Source organism: Schistocerca americana, chromosome 3, assembly GCF_021461395.2.
Source record: "Schistocerca americana isolate TAMUIC-IGC-003095 chromosome 3, iqSchAmer2.1, whole genome shotgun sequence".
Lineage (NCBI taxonomy): Eukaryota > Metazoa > Arthropoda > Insecta > Orthoptera > Acrididae > Schistocerca > Schistocerca americana.
Window position 1 is genome coordinate 51,169,454 of NC_060121.1, and position 19,374 is coordinate 51,188,827.

Sequence of the window (19,374 nt, forward strand, 5' to 3'; positions counted from 1 at the left end):
CATCGTTCCTCAACAATAGCTGTAGTCGAGGAATAATGTTGTGAACAGCACTGTAAAGCATGTCCGGAGTTATGGCGAGACATTGGCGTCGGATGTTGTCTTTCAGCATCCCTAGAGATGTCGGTCGGTCACGATACACTTGCGACTTCAGATATCCCGAAAGCCAATAATCGCACGGACTGAGGTCTGGGGACCTGGGAGGCCAAGCATGACGAAAGTGGCGGCTGACCACACGGGCATCACCAAACAACACGCGCTAGAGACCTTTCACGCGTCTAGCAATACGGGGTGGAGAGCCATCATGCATAAACATAGCAGGTGTTTATCAGCCAGGCTGAGGATGATGCCATTCTGTAACATGTCGGCGTACCTCTCACCCGTCACGGTAGCAGTTACAAAACCAGAATCACGCGCTTCCTCGAAGAAAAAAGGCCCGATAACGGTAGATGTGATAAATCCAACCCATACCGCGACTTTCTCGTCGTGCAATGGAGTTTCCACGACAGTTCTAGGATTTTCGATAGCCCACATTCTGCAGTTGTGGGCGTTGACAGACCCTCGGAGCGTGAAATGAGCTTCGTCGGTCCACAACACGTTACTCAACCAATCGTCATCTTCCGCCATCTTTTGAAACGCCCACACCGCAAATGCCCTCCGCTTCACTAAATCGCCAGGTAACAGTTCATGATGCCGATGGATTTTGTACGGATAGCATCGGAGGGTACACCTCAGTGCCAACCAAACAGTAGTGTATGGAATGCCGGAGCGACGTGCATGGACGAACCCGCTACAGTCTCCATTTCTTCCTGAACTGTCTCGGCAGCATTACGCACTGTGCTCCATCGGCCACTACGGGATCTGTCGTCTAAACAACCCGTGGCTTCGAACTTCGAAATCATTCTCGCCACAGCTGCATTTGTCAACGGACCTTTACCCGTTCGAATCCCCTTCCTATGGCGATAGGATCGTAACGCTGAACTAGCACATTCCCCATTCTGATAATAAAGATTCACTAAAAGCGCCTTTTCAGGTAACGTCAACATGCTGCGACTGCTGGCGCATCTGATTCTCTCTCTCATTACAGCTCCTTTTATACACGATTGTCATGCGCAGCCACTGACGTTTTGCTGTCCAGCGCCATCTGTCGGACATTTTGTAAAGTTTCCCTTTTTTTGGCTTTAATAAAACCCCCATGTTATTCCAAGCATGAGTGTCAATTTTTACCTCTTTATCTACATTATTCCGTGGTTTATTAAGTTTTCAAATTTATACTGACTTTTTGATGACCTGGTAGTTGCATTAATACTGTCAGCGATCGTCCAAGATAGATGTGTGAAATCGCGGAGCAATTTCTGAATTCGTCGATGAATTTACCACGGATTTTCTGGTAGAAGAACGCTACGTACGGTGCACAACAATGTTAGAGATGTACTATAGCCCGCGTCACGTAGGACGTCGCTTCCGCTCATACAGGCGGAGCGATAGGGCAGCGTGGAGCGGATGAGGTCTGCGCATGCATGGAGCCAGAGAGTGGGCAAACAAAAGTCCGTGTCGCCGAACTGTGTTCTGCGGACAACAATTTCATTTGCTGTCAGTACATCGTATTATGCGTTCAATCCTACGAGTAAATAATATTTAAAACCGCTTTCTATCATTCGTCTACATGAGAGAAACCTTGGTTCACGTGTCGACGTCGTCTCCACTGCTACGCAGCGACTATGTGTTATTCGTCAGAATACGAGAACAGCTGACGCAGCTTCGTGAAGACGTCAAGTACAAATTTTCTCAAAATGACTATTGTCTAACGACAAGGTAATCGTTAATGGTTGCAATAATTGCCACTTATTGCGATTTGGACAATATACACTACTGACCATTAAAATTGGTACACCACGAAGTTGACGTGCAACAGACGCGAAATTTATCCGACAGAGCATTCATACAAAGTTGGCGCCGGTAGCGACACCTACAACGTGCTGACATGAGGAAAGTTTCCAACCGATTTGTCATACACAAACAGGAGTTGACCGGCGTTGCCTGGTGAAATGTTGTTGTGATGCCCCGTGTAAGGAGGAGAAATGTGTATCATCACGTTTCCGACTTTGATAAAGATCGGATTGTAGGCTATCGCGATTGCGATTTATCGTATCGCGACATTGCCGCTCGCGTTGGTCGAGATCCAATGATTGTTAGCAGAATATGGAATCGGTAGCTTCAGGAGGGTGATACGGAACGCCGTGTTGGATCCCAACGGCCTCGTATCACTAGCAGTCGAGATGACAGGCATCTTATCCGCATGGCTGTAACGGATCGTGCAGCCACGTCTCGATCCATGAGTCAACAGAGGGGGACGTTTGCAAGTCCACAACCATCTACACGAACAGTTCGCAGCAGCAGCATGGACTATCAGCTCGGAGACCGTGGCTGCGGTTACCTTTGACGCTGCATCACGGACAGGAGCGCCTGCGATGGTGTACTCAACGACGAACCTGGGTGCACCAATGGCAAAACGCCATTTTTCGGATGAATCCAGGTTCTGTTTCCAGCATCACGATGATCGCATTCGTGTTTGGCGACATCGCGGTGAACGCACATTGGAAGCGTTTATTCGTCATCGCCACACTGGCGTATCACCCGGCGTGATTACATGGGGTGCCATTGGTTACACGTCTCGGTCACCTCTTATTCTCATTGACGGCGAATTGAACAGTGGACGTTACATTTCAGATGTGTTACGACCCGTGGCTCTACCCTCCAATCGATCCCTGCGAAATCCTACATTTCAGCAGGATAATGCACGATCGCATGTTGCAGGTCCTGTACGGGCCTTGTATACAGAAAATGTTCGACGGCTCCACTGGCCAGCACATTCTCCAGATCTCTCACCAACTGAAAACGTCTTGTCAATGGTGGCCGAGCAACTGGCTCGTCACAACACGCCAGTCACTACTCTTGATGAACTGTGGTGTTAAGCTGCATGGGCAGCTGTACCTCTACACGGCATCCAAGTTCTGTCTGACTCAATGCCCAGGCGTATCAAGGCCGCTATTACGGCGAGAGGTGGTTGTTCTGGGTACTGATTTCTCAGGGTCTATGCACACAAATTGCGTGAAAATGTAATCACATGTCAGTTCTAGTATAATATATTTGTCCAATGAATACCCGTTTATCATCTGCATTTATTCTTGGTGTAGCAATTTTAATGGCCAGTAGTGTAAGTAAAAATGCAATACACAACAAAATAATCTTCAAACTAAAACTGAAATTATATTTGTATGACAACTGCTTCTATTTCATATAATTTTTAAAATGTGTATAATGCGTTTATGACGGGGTGTTTCACTGTAGTTCAAAGTAAATTACTATGCGTAAAAAAGAATTACTGGGAGCAAATACTAACGCAAAGTACTATCGTAAAAATTGTCAGTATGTCATATTTATCGGTGTCATCAGGCATTATGAGTTTAAACCAATTCGTTCGACATTACAGTGGGAGAACCCATTTATGATCCAATTAACAAGCAAGCCACTAAGCATCACCTGTGAATAACTCGACGGAATGCTGACGGATAATGTCGAAAATCACCGATATCTTGACAGGTAACCCTCCCTTTTATTTTACGTCATTTTTCAATTCGTGCCTTGGAAATGACAGGGGTTTACTTGTCGAAATATTGAAGTTTTTGACAGATTTATCCGGCCGTATTCTCGTGAGTAATTACAGCATACAACACTCTGGAAAAAGCTTAACTTCTCCTTGGGAGAAGTGTTGAATATCATTGTCTGAATACTTCATAGGCCTTATATTCCAAGTTAATAAATCTACGGACTTCTCATGCACTTTGTACGCAATTGGTATGTTGGCAAAAGCATATTTGAACCATGCGTCTATAAAACCAACAAAGATTACTACTTTACTTCGTTTCAACGTCTACACCCTAATAACATCTGCTATCTGAGTCCATATCTGAACCATCTGATTGTAAATTTAGGATGATGGGTTCACTTCCCTGCCAGATTCTTGTTTCTGAAACTTCTCAGCGAGTCCACGCTGAAGGAGGATGCTGTCTGTTGTTCCAAAGTGTCTGTTTTGAATTTTATTTTTACCCACATAGCATGTAACCTGTGCGCAAATTAATTCTATCGCAAAACTGTGTGACCACATTCACATGCAAGAAAGTCAAGTTTTATACATTCTGTCTCCTGACTTCTATAAATTAACGAGCTATAAGAGTTCAGCATGAGTCTGGCACATATTCTCTGGGATATTTTTATTTTTGAGCTAAAGCACAATATCCTCTTTCCTGGTGCTTATGCTTGGTCTTTTCTCTGTAACAGCTGAATGGTAAGTGCCGCGGTAATTACAATGGCCGATTTCGAAGCGAGGTATGGCAAGAATTGTTCAGTGAACCAATTCATGAAAGTGACAGCTTCCATTTCCAAATGGTAGGCACTATCTTTCACCTTACACCTAAATACAACTTTAATCTCATGAAGCAAATCAGAAGAGCCAGCATGCAGAATCAGTATTCGAGAACCTTTTCCTATGGGAACTTAATCGTTGTCAAAACCATCTATTTGCGTTACAGGTTTCTTTCGATTTTGGTGCTTTTCAGGCGACACGAAAACAAATTTTCTGGAAGTTTCTACAGCTTCGACACTTTTGTTTACTATTCTCTGTAGAGTTCTCTTGCCGATACGTGCTTCTGCAGTTCGTTCTTCAGTCTTCAAAATGTGAAAAATAGAAGTCTCGCTTTCAGATTTTCACTTGAAAAAGCTATAAATGCGGGACGTAAACCACCTTGACTACTTGTGAAGCATCTACATCTACGTGATTGCTCTGATATTGACAATTGAGTGCCTGGCTGAGGGTGCATCGAACCACCTACAAGCTATTTCTCCACTATTCCACTCTCGAACAGCGCGCGGGAAACGCGAACACTTTAATCTTTCCGCCCAAACTTTGATTTCCCTTATTTTATTATGATGATCGCTCTTCCCTATGTAGGCTGGCGCCAAGAAGTATTTTCACACTCTGAAGAGAAAGTTCGCGACTGAAATTTCATGAGAAGATCCTGCCACAATGAAAAACCCCTTCGTTTTGATGATTACCACCACAAATCGCGTATCATACACGTGGCAGTGTCTCCCCTATTTCACTTTAATAAAAAAACGGACTGCCCTTCTTTGAACTTTTTTAATCAATCCTATATGCTGTGGATCCCATACTGGACAGCAACACTCCAGAAGAGGGCGGAAAATGTGGTGTAACTAGTATCTCCAGCAGATCTGTTGCATTTTCTAAGTGTTCTACCAATAAACCGCAATCTGTTTTGCTTTCCACACAACATTATCCACGTGAGTGTTGCAATTTAAGTTATTCGTAATTGTAATTCATAAGTATTTAGTCGAATTTACAGCTTTTAGACATGTGTGTTTTGTCTTGTATACCGAAATTTAGCAGATTTCTTTTCGTTATCATGTGGTTGACTTCAGACTTTTCATTATTTAGAGTCAATTGACACTTTTCTCACGACACAGATAGCTTGTGTAAATCGTTTTGTTATTTGTGTTAACCATCTGATGTCTTTATAAGACGGTAAATCACAACATCGTCTGCGAACAATCTGAGAGGGCTGCTGAGATTGTCTCCTAAATCGTTTATTAGGTCAGGAACACCAGAAGGCCTACGACACTTCCTTGCAAGCGCCAGACATCAATTCTGCTTTATTCGATGATTTTTCGTCGATTACTGTGATCTTTCTGACAGGAAATCACGAATCCAGTCGCACTACTAAAACGTTAGTCCACAGATACGCAATTTAATTAAAGTGGCTTGTGAGGAACTTTACGTTTATTGCCGTCACCCGGCATTCATTTGGAAATCAGACTGAAACGTTTACAGAAACACGTCCACAGCTCAACTGCTACAAGAGACTAACATCGACATCTGAATGAATAATTCGGTCGCTCTGTGAATGAAACTGCGCTGTCGCGGAATTGGCAACGCGCAGTCTAGTTTGTAATTCACGACTAGGCGCAAGGAGAGACAACGAATCTTACTGACTACTAGTAGTTAATGGTGGGGGATGCGCAGAACGCATGAAATTGGGGGCCTTCTTCCTACATGACGCGAAGTTTAATAGAGGTTATTCGTCAACTAAGTTGAATGTCCATCACATTTTTGGTTTTAAATTGAATATAGTTAAAATATAGTGTCTGACGTCAATTTCCGCGTGCATAATGCCCCTCTTTTCGATGCTGTATTGACTACCATCAGTCTTTACTTTTTTCCATTTACTGGTTTCCGGGAAGTGCCAAACAGTCCTATCAACAGTGTGATGTCGTTTCTGAGGATACGAACGTAAGAACAGTACAACAGCAGCCCCGAGAGTAGAAAATCTCCGACCTGGCCAGGGATCGAACACGGACCCCTTTGGCTGGCAACGTACCACGAGGCGGACGCAGTGACGCACTTTATCACGTCAATTTCGAGATCGAGATCCGTTTCGTAATTCCGTCCGAATGAAGCGGGAGGTTTGTTCTAAACTACTTACCACCACGGAAAACGGTATTAGCCGGAAGATGCAAACATGACGCAGTCCGTCAAACTGAGAGATAGGTATATATCTTGCACACAAGGGTTCATAATAGCAAAAACTTCCAGTGTGTAATTTGTGTTTACTTCCTGACAGACTGGCAGTAACGTTAAAATTTATGGTCACTGAAGCAACGTTTCAGTCGTTGGCCTATGCAACAAGAATTGCAGCGGACCCATTATAAGTGACATCGAGTGTCTATTAAATTAATAATTAAATTCCAGAATCTAATACAAAAGGTAGGTTGAAAAAATCCAGCCGCGAAGGATAGCCGCGCGGTTTAAGGCACCTTGCCACAGTTCTCGCAGCTCCCCCTGTCGGAGGTTCGAGTCCTGCCTTGGGCATGGATGTGTGTGTGTGTGTGTGTGTGTGTGTGTGTGTGTGTGTGTGTGTGTGTTGTCCTTAGCGTAAGTTAAAGTAATTTGTAAGCCTAGGGACCGATGACCTCAGCAGTTTGGTCCCATGGCAGCTTATAACAAATATTAGTGAAAAACTGTAAGTAGTCAGGGGCGAACCTGCTACTTTCTCTTTGACAGCTGTCTCGACGCTGTCGAGAATGCTATGGTTTTAATATGACGCAACTATATTACATGCTATACTGTTTGTAAAAATGTCTAAGGGCTGTAACTACAGATGCCATTATTTGATATTTAACCACAACTGTGCGCTTTTGATTGATCATTACTGAAACGATAAACTTCCACACCACACAAGTGGCACTAAGAGCATCACATATGGAGAGTCTTCAACTACCGACTGGTAGTTTCGCGTTGTTTTATTACAACTAATCGTCTTCGAGACATCCTCGATATGCCGATGCTTTGAAACAGCGTATATTTGTATATTTTGCCAAGTAAGGTCGTAAGAGATGGAAAAGAGGCACGGTGGTACAACAACCGAATTAGAAAACTGCTGCGGAAGCAAAGGGAACTTCACAGCAAACATAAATACAGCCAAAGTCTTGCAGACAAACAAAAATTACGTGAAGCGAAATGTAGTGTGAGGAGGGCTATGCTAGAGGCGTTCAATGAATTCGAAAGTAAAGTTCTATGTACTGACCTGGCAGAAAATCCTAAGAAATTTTAGTCTTGTGTCAAAGCGGTAGGTGGATCAAAACAAAATGTCCAGACACTGTGTGACCAAAATGGTACTGAAACAGAGGATGACAGACTAAAGGCCGAAATACTAAATGTCTTTTTACAAAACTGTTTCACAGAGAAAGACTGCGCGATAGTTCCTTCTCTAGATTCTCGCACAGATGACAAAATGCTAGATATCGAAATAGACGACAAAGCGACAGAGAAACAATTAATATCGCTCAAAAGATGAAAGGCCGCTGGACCTGATGGGATACTAGTTCGATTTTACACAGAGTACGTGAAGGAACTTGCCCCCCCCCCCCCCCCCCCCCCCCCGGCCCCTCTTGCAGCAGTGTACTGTAGGTCTCTCGAAGAGCGTAGCGTTCCAAAGGATTGGAAAAGGGCACAGGTCATCCCCGTTTTCAAGAAGGGACGTCGAACAGATGTGCAGAACTATAGACCTATATCTTTAACGTCTATCAGTTGTAGAATTTTGGAACACGTATTATGTTCGAGTATAATGACTTTTCTGGAGACTAGAAATCTACTCTATAGGAATCAGCGTGGGTTTCTAAAAAGACGATCGTGTGAAACCCAGCTCGCGCTATTCGTCCACGAGACTCAGAGGGCCATAGACACGGGTTCCCAGGTAGATGCCGTGTTTCTTGACTTCCGCAAGGCGTTCGATACAGTTCCCCACAGTCGTTTAATGAACAAAGTAAGAGCATATGGACTATCAGACCAATTGTGTGATTGGATTGAAGAGTTCCTAGATAACAGAACGCAGCATGTCATTCTCAGTGGACAGAAGTCTTCCGAAGTAAGAGTGATTTCAGGTGTGCCACAGGGGAGTGTCATAGGACCGTTGCCATTCACAATATACATAAATGACCTTGTGGATAACATCGGAAGTTCACTGACGCTTTTTGCGGATGATGCTGTGGTATATCGAGAGGTTGTAACAATTGAAAATTGTACTGAAATGCAGGAGGATATGCAGCGAATTGACGCATGGTGCAGGGAATGGCAACTGAATCTCAAGGTAGACAAGTGTGATGTGGTGCGAAAACATAGAAATAAAAATCCCTTATCATTTAGCTACAGTATAGCAGGTCAGCAACTGGAAGCAGTTAATTCCATAAATTATCTGGGAGTACGCATTAGGAGTGATTTAAAATGGAATGATCATATAAAGTTGATTGTCGGTAAAGCAGATGCCAGATTGAGATTCGTTGGAAGAATCCTAATGAAATGCAATCAGAAAACAAAGGAAGTAGGTTACAGTACACTTGTTCGCCCACTGCTTGAATACTGCTCACCAGTTTGGGATCCGTACCAGGTAGGGTTGATAGACGAGATAGAGAAGATCCAACAGAGAGCAGCGCGCTTCGTTACAGGATCATTTAGTAATCGCGAAAGCGTTAAGGAGATGATAGATAAACTCCAGTGGAAGACTCTGCAGGAGAGACGCTCAGTAGCTCGGTACGGACTTTTGTTGAAATTTCGAGAACATACCTTCACCGAGGAGTCAAGCAGTATATTGCTCCCTGCTACGTACATCTCGCGAAGAGACCATGAGGATAAAATGAGAGAGATTAGACCCCACACAGAGGCATACCGACAATCCTTCTTTCCACGAACAATACGAGACTGGAATAGAAGGGAGAACCGATAGAGGTACTCAAGGTACCCTCCACCACACACCGTCAGGTGGCTTGCGGAGTATGGATGTAGATGTAGATGTACTCCGTAGTAAAAAACCCATAAAATACCGAGTTAAACACGCGGACAGTACGGTGTGTACGTAAACCTGACACCACGTCTCAGTGACCACTTCCGTCTCCACGAGGCATACGTGTGCCACGTCAGACTCTCCTTTGACGCTTCGCACTGTGATGAGCTACGGAATTTCACGCTCTGACGTCACCAGCTCCTCGTTCACTAACGTTTTCCCGTCCTCCGAGAGGACGGCTTGACGTCGCACTGTGCGGAGGACCAGAAAGCGCGCCGAGCTGCATCCGCCCGCCCCTACACAGCCGAGAAGCGCACTTCTTCTGAGCAGCTAGTAGCACCGCCGTGCCGTGAAAAATCACAGCAGCTTGTACGCGGGTTAGCTGCCGTCGATGATACAGCCTGAGTTGCCGATATTGCCCAACTTACGACACCAGAGGTGGGTTTAAGCGCGGGTATCTTTCCGTGCGCCACTGGGTGGATGCTGTTGCTGCACGAAGAGGTAGGAGGGTGCACAGAAGCTACCTGTCCGTGTGTCTGAGGCTCGTGCCACAGTCATGCCGTGTCCGCGGTTCTGTTCGTTTCGAGCGTCTCGTTTTTTCGCATGCATTCGAACTTATGTTTGCGATAGCACTTTGGACGAGTGGTCTGCAGGGCTCGTTACACGAGATGATGAGAAGTAGGTAGCTCAGTTAAGTGTCTACTGTGATACCAGTTCTGAATTAGCTGCTAAAACCATTCTTATCTGGTGAACTTCTCTCCGTTGTCTGTCGGAATTCTAACTTACGACAGGTGTTTCTGTTGCCAAATAAATGATGTACTTAGGGACAGCGGGAAGGCTAGAAACAAGTCACAGACAAAATGGAATAAATATGTATTGACCACTAACAAAAAAGTTTAAATGCAAGATAGCACTGTCACAGGACGGGCTGATGTCAGTCGATAATGCACGGACCGCTATCCACCTCCGGCAACTTGCCCCTATTTTTCACGAAGAATGCTATAAAATTTCTGTTTTCACCCATTCCGAGACGACTGGAAAATGTCATGAATGCCAGCGGTTTTCCTACAGTGGATAGGCAAAATAATATGAACACCTGTACCTACTTGAGAACGGTTTATTAATAGGGGGTTGGACCCCCATTTACCCGAAATACAGCTGCGATTCTGGTGGAATACTGGCATATAATGACTGATAGTCTCCAGTGGAATGTTACGCCACGCTTCGATCAGAACCTCCTCTAACTCGTGTAGGCGGAAATCTGCTGCGGAATCTGCCCTCCAATACCGACCCCACAAGGGTTCGACAGTCAGGGGACTGAGCTGGCCAGGGAAGACGCTGCAGTTCAGTTGCATGCTCCCCATACCACGATTGTACTGCGCTGGCTGTATGAATGGGTGCATTATCGTCCTGAAAATGGTATCGGTATTAGGGAACTATATTTGAATAATGGGGTGCACCTGATCACCTAAAATGTTCACATAGTCGTTGGCTGTAACACGGCCAGTGGCAATAATCATGGGACCAGCAGAATACCACGATGTGGCTCCCCCACCACGGAACTTCCACGTCCATGCTTAGCCATTGGAATCAAGTAATCAGTATTGTAGGCTTCTTCTAGCGCTCTCCAGACGTAAACCCGGCCCGATGTTGGAAATAACGAAAATGTTTACCCGTCGGACCGTATGACGTGTTTCCACAGATGAGCCGTTCAGAATTTATGCTTCCGACACCGTGTTCTACACTTCTTTGAGTTGGTTGTCGTCACTAATCGTTTCAGTACAGTTGTTCGTGCACGAATATTCGCTTTATGCAGTTCTCGGCCGGGGGTGTGGTACGTTGTCCTCGATGGTGAGTGTTCATCGGAGGTGAGGGTATCATCTGGAGTGTCCGAGGGAAGTGTGGTAGGTCCGCTGCTATTTTGTATCTAAATAAATGATATTTAGGATAGGGTGGATTGCAATGTGCGACTGTTTGTTGATGATGCTGTGATGTACGGGAAGGTGTCATCATTGAGTGACTGTAGGAGGATACAAGATGACTTGGACAGGATTGGTGATTGGTGTAAAGAATGTCAGCTAACTCTAAATATAGATAAATGTAAATTAATGCAGATGAATAGGAAAAAGAATCCTGTAATGTTTGAATAATCCATTAGTAGTGTAGCGCTAGACACAGTCACGTCGATTAAATATTTGGGCGTAACATTGCAGAGCGATATGAGGTGGGACAAGCATGTAATGGCAGTTGTGGGGTAGGCGGATAGTCGTCTTCGGTTCATTGGTAGAATTTTGGGAAGATGTGGTTCATCTGTAAAGGAGACCGCTTATAAAAGACTAATACGACTTATTCTTGAGTACTGCTCGAGCGTTTGGGATTCGTATGAGGTCGGATTGAGGGAGGACATAGAAGCAATTCAGGGGCGGTTGCTAGATTTGTTACTGGTAGGTTTGATGATCACGCGAGTGCTACGGAAATGCTTCAGGAACTCGGGTGGGAGTCTCTAGAGGAAAGGAGGCGTTCTTTTCGTGAATCGCTACTGAGGAAATTTAGAGAATCAGCATTTGAGGCTGGCTGCAGTACAATTTTACTGCCGCCAACTTACATTTCGCAGAAAGATCACAAAGATAAGAGAGATTAGGGCCCGTACAGAGGCATATAGGCAGTCATTTTTCCCTCGTTCTGTTTGGGAGTGGAACAGGGAGAGAATATGCTAGTTGTGGTACGAGGTACCCTCCGCCACGCACCGTACGGTGGATTGCGGAGTATGTATGTAGATGTAGATGTAGACACGGGGTCTCAAAGATGGCTATTGACCTCTGCAGACAGTTTAGCAGCCGTAATTTTGTGTTGTTTTGACACAGTTCGTGTCAGCACACGACGATCTCTGTTATTTAGTTTTGATTTGCGCCCACTATTACGTTTACACGATGAGGTCTTCCCATGTTTTGTGTAGGTTGTCATGACTGTTGAAACACTTACTCTTGAAATATTCAATAAGTTGGCTGTCTCGGTTACTGATGCTCCAGCAAATCGGGCGCCCACAATCTGCCCTCTTTGGAACTCTGTTAGGTCTTTCATTGCACGTCGACTTCGGCCTGTGATTGCAAATACGAAGCGTGCACTACTCGTAAGCAACCTGCACTGATGCCAAGACCGTACTCGACACGCACAGTCCAGCGCGACACGAGTCTAACGTGCGTTGTTGACTGTGAAACACAACCATCCCATTACTACCACTGTTCGCATTATTTTGCGTGCCCCGTGTTCGTCGTGGTGGGCACGGTAATTTGCTATGTTTGTGGTATTTTCATATTGTTGTCCACCCCTGTGTCTGAATGACGGAGGTCGATACCATACTGTATCCCGAGTCCATCTGAATCGAGTGCACTGTGTCTGCAGTCGCGAGTGCGGCAGCGGCGCTCGTGTACAGTGTTAAGCCGTCGGCACACGGACCGTACTGTCGAACGTTAACATTGAGCGTGCGAAGTTCAACGTGCTGTTGAACGCTCAGGAACGATGCGACTTGTGCATACGGTACGTGGGCCACAACGTGCTAAATGCGATCGCAACGCACTCCAGCGGCAGTTGAGGGATGTTTCTAGTTCGTAAATCACACTGATTACTCAACGGGCGAGCGTAAAATTCCCACGTTAGCTCTATTAAAACACACATTTCCTCCTTCGTCCACGAAAAGGAAAGTACCATGTCCAATCAATAAGGACACAGGCTTATAAAAGTTCCATTACAAACAGTGCGGTGCAAATTTGGAATTCTTCTCCGCGTAAGATCAACATTATTTCATCATTCCCACATTTTAGTAAAACCGGAAGGTCAGTCTTACTTGATAACTGTTCCTACACAGTAGCAGAATCTTTGCAACATGCGAATTACGAAGCGTAAAGGAAAAAGGAGCAAAATATCTTTATACAAGTAGCGCAAGCTGTCCTGTAGATTAAGCCAATCGAATAAAGTCACCCCTCAAAAAAAGGAACTTATATTTACATAGCATCAATTATTATGGTATATTCTTATATTAAACTAATAATAAAGCGTCGGAACCTAATAAAAACGCGAATCTTAAGAAAAAAATTTGGAAGTGTCAAGTAACGAACCACCGCCGTCAATAAAGTGCTTGTTGTGGAAGAGTGACGCTACTCATCACGCTAAACCAACAACACATCTTAATTGAAAATTAATTATAACAAATTGTACCAAGAACAATGCGTCTTGGGTGGATCTTCAGTGTATCGCTGCCTCTGATAATACCCAAGTTACAACAATTCTTTTGCCACGAATATGATGTTTCTCTCATTTTTTTGGAACTAATAACGCAGTTAACAACGGGTTTTCCAGTGATTTGCTGATGGTCAGAAACGGCATATATACATATAGGCTCGAAATGAATGCCAATATGGCGCCTCACAACTCTGTACTGAAGGGAGATTGCGTGCGTGTGACGCAGGTGGCGTTGTGACATCTCATTGGTCAACGCTCAGACGCACGCTCAGAATATCTGACATGCCACATATTGCTCTGCACGTTCTGAAAGACCCCCGAACGTGCTATTCCACGGTATGACGTCAGAAACCCGGCACGCTCAACGCTCAACGTTCGGATGCACGGTCCGTGTGCCGACGGCTGTAGGCCCGTCACGTGTCTCGGAGGGTCACTTGACGCGCGCGAGGTGCACACGTTGTCCAGAAGCGTTGTCAGCAGGGAAGTTTCGTGCAGATTTATCGTACACCACGTGACGACATTTGAGCATTCGAACGATACTGTGAGACGCGAAACGCCGAAGATGTGCCTCGCGGCGGCCTCTCCGGCCGACAACAGCTGACGATCGGCCGCGGCTGCGGGCGCGCTGGCCGCAGTGCGCGCTGCCGTCCCTCCAGCCACCAGGCTACGCGACCGTCTCCTCCCCGTCTGTTTGCTGTTTAGACGCCCTTCCGACAAACTACCGGTACTGCGGTGCGCGGAGAACGTTGGGCGAGGGAACGCCTGGAATACAGGGCGTGAAACGTGGTACTTAGGGAAAGGCAGGGCTTGGTGTCGACGGGGCCTTACTCACAAGGGGAAGGCCTCAGACACGGCCAACCGATTCGGCTCAAATTTGGCAGGTCGCTTGTGAAACAACTTAAAACGGAGGAATATAAGATATTTTGGGTCAACACCCCCGCGTTTTTGAGAAAATCACCCCTAAAGGTTACGACGAGCAAAATTGGCGGGATCGACAGATAATTGTAAATAGAGAATTTTTCATCAACAGGTATGGATCAGCAAACGCATACTTTTCCAGAAATCTAGGAAAGAAACTTTTACAACTGCCGTTCTGTAACCACATGGTTAACGCCTGTTGTCGACAGCACCGATATCGCCGGCACGGTAGCTCAGCATGTTCGGTCAGAGGGTTAGCTGCCCTCTGTAATAATAAAAGAAAACTGAGTTAGTTGATCAACAACGAACTTAAACGGATGGTTTACGACGTCCGCGCCGAGCAGATGCAACGAACGAAAGCGAACAAAGTGAGATTTAAAGAAAAAGATAGCGCAACGTCCAAGGTAAGTGGCTGGGAATCGGACAACCCGTGCTCGAATCTCGAAGAAACGTAGCGGATGTTCTTCTTTTCGTTTGTATTTTTCCACATCTCAATTGACAGGGATAGGAGGGTTAATAAGGTAAGTAAATCAATGAGGAATGATAATAATAAGGTAGGCAAATAAATTTCTCAAGCCTCTTGGGATAGTCAACAACTAAAATGTTACTCCAGGTCACTTTACAATGGCTCTTCCAGTCACTGTTACGTGTTCTGACTTTTCTTCGAACAACTAGACGGACGGTACTTGTCGTATAAACAATCGAAACAAATATACTCACGGCACCAAGAACATCTAATGAATGCAATCTTTCGACAGCTACACTGCTTCCGAAGAGTCGGCGAAAAGCGTTCACCATGTGGGTACAGAAGCGGCAGTTGTAAATGTTTCTTTCCTCGATTTCTGGAAAAGTTTGCGTTTGCGGACCCCATACCTAATGATGAAAAATGCTCTATTTACAATTATCTATCGATCCCTCCAATTTTAAGTCGATTGCTCCTCATAACCTTTAGGGGTGATTTTCTCAAAATTGCAGGGGTGTTGACCCTTCGTTTTAGGTTGTACACAAGCGACCTACCAAATTTGAGCCGAATCGGTTGGCCGTGTCTCTGAGGCCTTCCCCTTGTCAGTTACCATTGGTTGCTCAGTTTTTTTTTAAAAAATCACGTACACTTCATTTGGAACCAACTGCATATAAGGCTGACAATAAGGAACAATTATGAGATTTGACTGTTGACAAATTGCATTCACAGCTGAAGGTCTTACTAACAAGAAATTCAAATTATTTGTCGGCCAATAGTAATTACTCAATCTGACGGCTGAAGGCCTAGATAGCAAATTCATACTGAAATATTATTGAAAAAGGGACACTCATATTAAGAGACAATATCTAATTAAAAATTCTTAAGACAAAATTGCATTCACGGCTGAAGACCTTATTGACAATCATAATAACCTGATCAAATCAAGAGAGAAGCGGCCCTCAGACAGTATCTAGATATCGATAACGCTGCTGCTGCCAATTGCGGACAGACAAGGCCAGCAAATGTAGTGGGCCCAGTAAACACAAGAAGAAAACGCCACTATCCCTATTACACGATGCCAACCTACCAACGGCACCAACGCGAGCCGCACACGGCTCAACCTCCGCCCCTTAAATACCAACCCAGGGGGGGGGGGGGGGGGGGGGGAGGGGGTAACCCAACAAGTGGCCTAACCAAACTTAATTTGACTAAGATGGGCCCGGTATTCATTAGCGGTGCGGTTGTCCTTAAACAGGAGATTAACTGGGCCTAAAATACGCGTAATAGTACAGGGACCCAGGAAACGGGGTGTGAAATTACCGAAGTTTCCAACACGCACCACCCTCCCGGGAAAATTACGGACATACACCTGGTCTCCTGGTTTTCTCCTAAATACTCGTCGATTACGGTTGTAACGGTCAGCTTGTTTGTTGAGGGCCGTGAGAATATTGCGCCTGGCACGATTCCAGTTTTCTCTGAGGATCTGAGGGGTAATATCCGCATGGATTAGATCTCGAATTCCCCATAAGTTCGAAAGGGGGGAATGAATAGCATAAGCGAAGATCAAGGAAACCGGAGTAGCCTTCAAAGCCTCGTGGCTGGCGGTACTGAAGGAAAAACTAAGCCAAGGGAGACTAGAATCCCACTTACTGGGCGTCTTCTGATGGAAGATAATCAGTGCGGATTTGTGATTATGATTGAGCCTCTCCGCGAAACAGCCCTGCGGGTAATACGGAGTGGTTGTCACCTGCCTGACACCGCTTTGAAAACAGTCCTTGAAGGGAGCCGAAAGGAAGGCCGGCGCATTATCACTAACGATTTGCTTATGGGGTCCAAAGACACTAAATACGTTAGTTAAATTCGCATTAGTAGTACCAGCAGTCACGTTACGACTCGGAAGAAGTCAGATAAACCTCAAAAACGCGTCAATAATAAGCAATACGTACCGATGGCCTCTTTTGGTGCGAGGTAAGGGCTCCACATAATCGATGTAGAGTTTGTCCATGGGACAGGATTCGCGCTCAGAACTCAAGAAGTCCTGTTGAAGAGCGTTATTCGGTTTGGCCATACGACTCAACCGACACCGAGAAACCATCTCTCTAACGTCTCGGTCCATAGACGGCCAAGTCAAATGCTCCTTAATTTTCTACAAGGTCTTATAGATCTCTCAATGCCCGGCAATCAACAGGATGTGAAAGTAATGGAAAACGGGGCGTACCAGAGTGGCTGGTAGACAGATCTTCAACTCCTTGGCACGTTCCACCCTTTTACACAAAACGCCTTTCCTGATGACGTATCCATCCAAAGGTTCCCCCGCCTACAGCTGTTCCTTAACCGGTCACCAAGTGGGGTTCTGATCCTGATGGTCGGCAACGTCACTAAACAAATGAGGAATACCGCCTAACACGACACAACTAAGATTGCCTTCCTCCACTTCTTGGGCGCACTCACTAGATGGATGTTCAGCGAACATACGACTGAGGACGTCCGCGAGCACATTCTCAGTCCTCTTAACGTGTTTAAATTCGAATTGAAACGCTTACTGCCCACCTGGCGATACGGCCAGTTTTACACGGCCTGGCTAGCACTCAGCTTAATTGTTGATTGTCGGTTTCTAGCTGAAATACTCTATGCTCGAGCTAAAAGCGATAGTTCTCCAGTGCGAACAAGACGGCCATTTTCTCAAATTCGTAAACGGAATTTTTAAGTTTGGCACTGATTAACCGACGAGAAGCGTACGCTGATGGCTGCTTTTGACCCTCGAACTCCTGTAGAAGGACGGCCGAAATTCTCGCATTAGATGCGTCGGTCTGTAGAATAATTTTTTAATTAAAATCAGGCACTCGGAGAACCGGAGGATTGGCTATAGCTGCTTTAATGTGCTCAAACGCGGCCTCTTGGGCAGGTGACTATTCAAAACGCACCCCTTTTTGACGCAGTTCATTTAGAGAAGCCGCCAATTGAGCAAAATTAGGAACAAAACGCCTAAAATAATTCGCCATCCCTATGAACCTGGCAATCCCTCGCTTATCAGTGGGCGACGGGAGGGCTCTCAAGGCCTTAGTCCGCTTCTGATCGATGCGAATACTCTCGCCTGATAGTAGGTGACTAAGAAGGATACCTGCTGCCTGGCTAATATCACCTTACTGGGTTTAACAATCAAACCGGCCCCCTGCAACCTAGCAAAAACTTGCTGGGTATGCTCCAAAGGCTCTTGAAACGATCGACTGTAAATTATCAGATCTTCCAGGTAATTGTAAACACAGACTAATTTCAAGTCTCCGATAATATTATCCAGCAAACGAGTAAGGACGGCTGTGCCAGTAGCCAAACCAAAGGGGACCCTATCAAATTCAAACAGATTCCAATAAGTACAAAATGCTGTAAGGTGTCTACTTTCTTTGACTAAGGGAATCTGATAATAGGCTTGATTCAGGTCGAGCACAGTAAAGCAGATAGCCCCGGAAAACCAAGTAAAGGAGTTGTGAAGATCAGGTAAAGGAACCGATTCGAGTGCAACCGTCTTATTTAGGCGACGGTAGTCAACAACAAGCAGAAAGTCCCGACCCTGATCCTTAGAGAAGTGGAATACAAGGGAGGCATAAGCGGAAGTAGAAGGCCTAATAACTCCCTGCTCAAGCATTTTGGTGAGCTTTCCGCTTAGTATCTTCATCTTAGGCACTGAGAGACGATATGGGGACTGCCTGACGGGAATATGGTCAGACAGACGAATATGGTAGTCAAGAACATTAGTTAAGCCCCAGTCTATCACAGAGAAGCTATGGGAACCTCTCCAACAAACCCCCTAGTTCAGAGGCTTGCTGGGAAGAAAGATGGGTGAGATCAAACTCACTAACCTTAGAATCAACAGCCAGCATTCCCGCATGTCGATGCACCTTACGTTTAGTACACTCACAGAACCCATATTTTTGACCAGAGGTGAACTTAAAGAAAAACGTGTACCCGAATAATCCAAGACAAGACCAGTTCTACCCTTAAAATCACATCCCATAATCAAATCGGCTCTCAGCTCCTAAGCCAAGGCCAAAGACAAGGGCCACGAGAAATTCGCAACCGAGATACTCCCTCAGAACCAACCATGCAGAGGCGACACCTGCTCTTTCGCAACCTGACATCTCTGCACCAAAGAAGGAACTGGCCTAAGTCTTGCAAGAGGACCAAATCCAAGAAACCATTCCAAGCTCAGCAATGAAAAGGAGCTACCAGAATCCAAAAGGGCACACATAGGTTCGCCACCTACTCGAGAACAAATATAAGGCAGTGGGGGTGATGTTGGAGCAGCGACACGGGCACACCAGGGTTTAAAGGCTCGAGCCTGGGGTC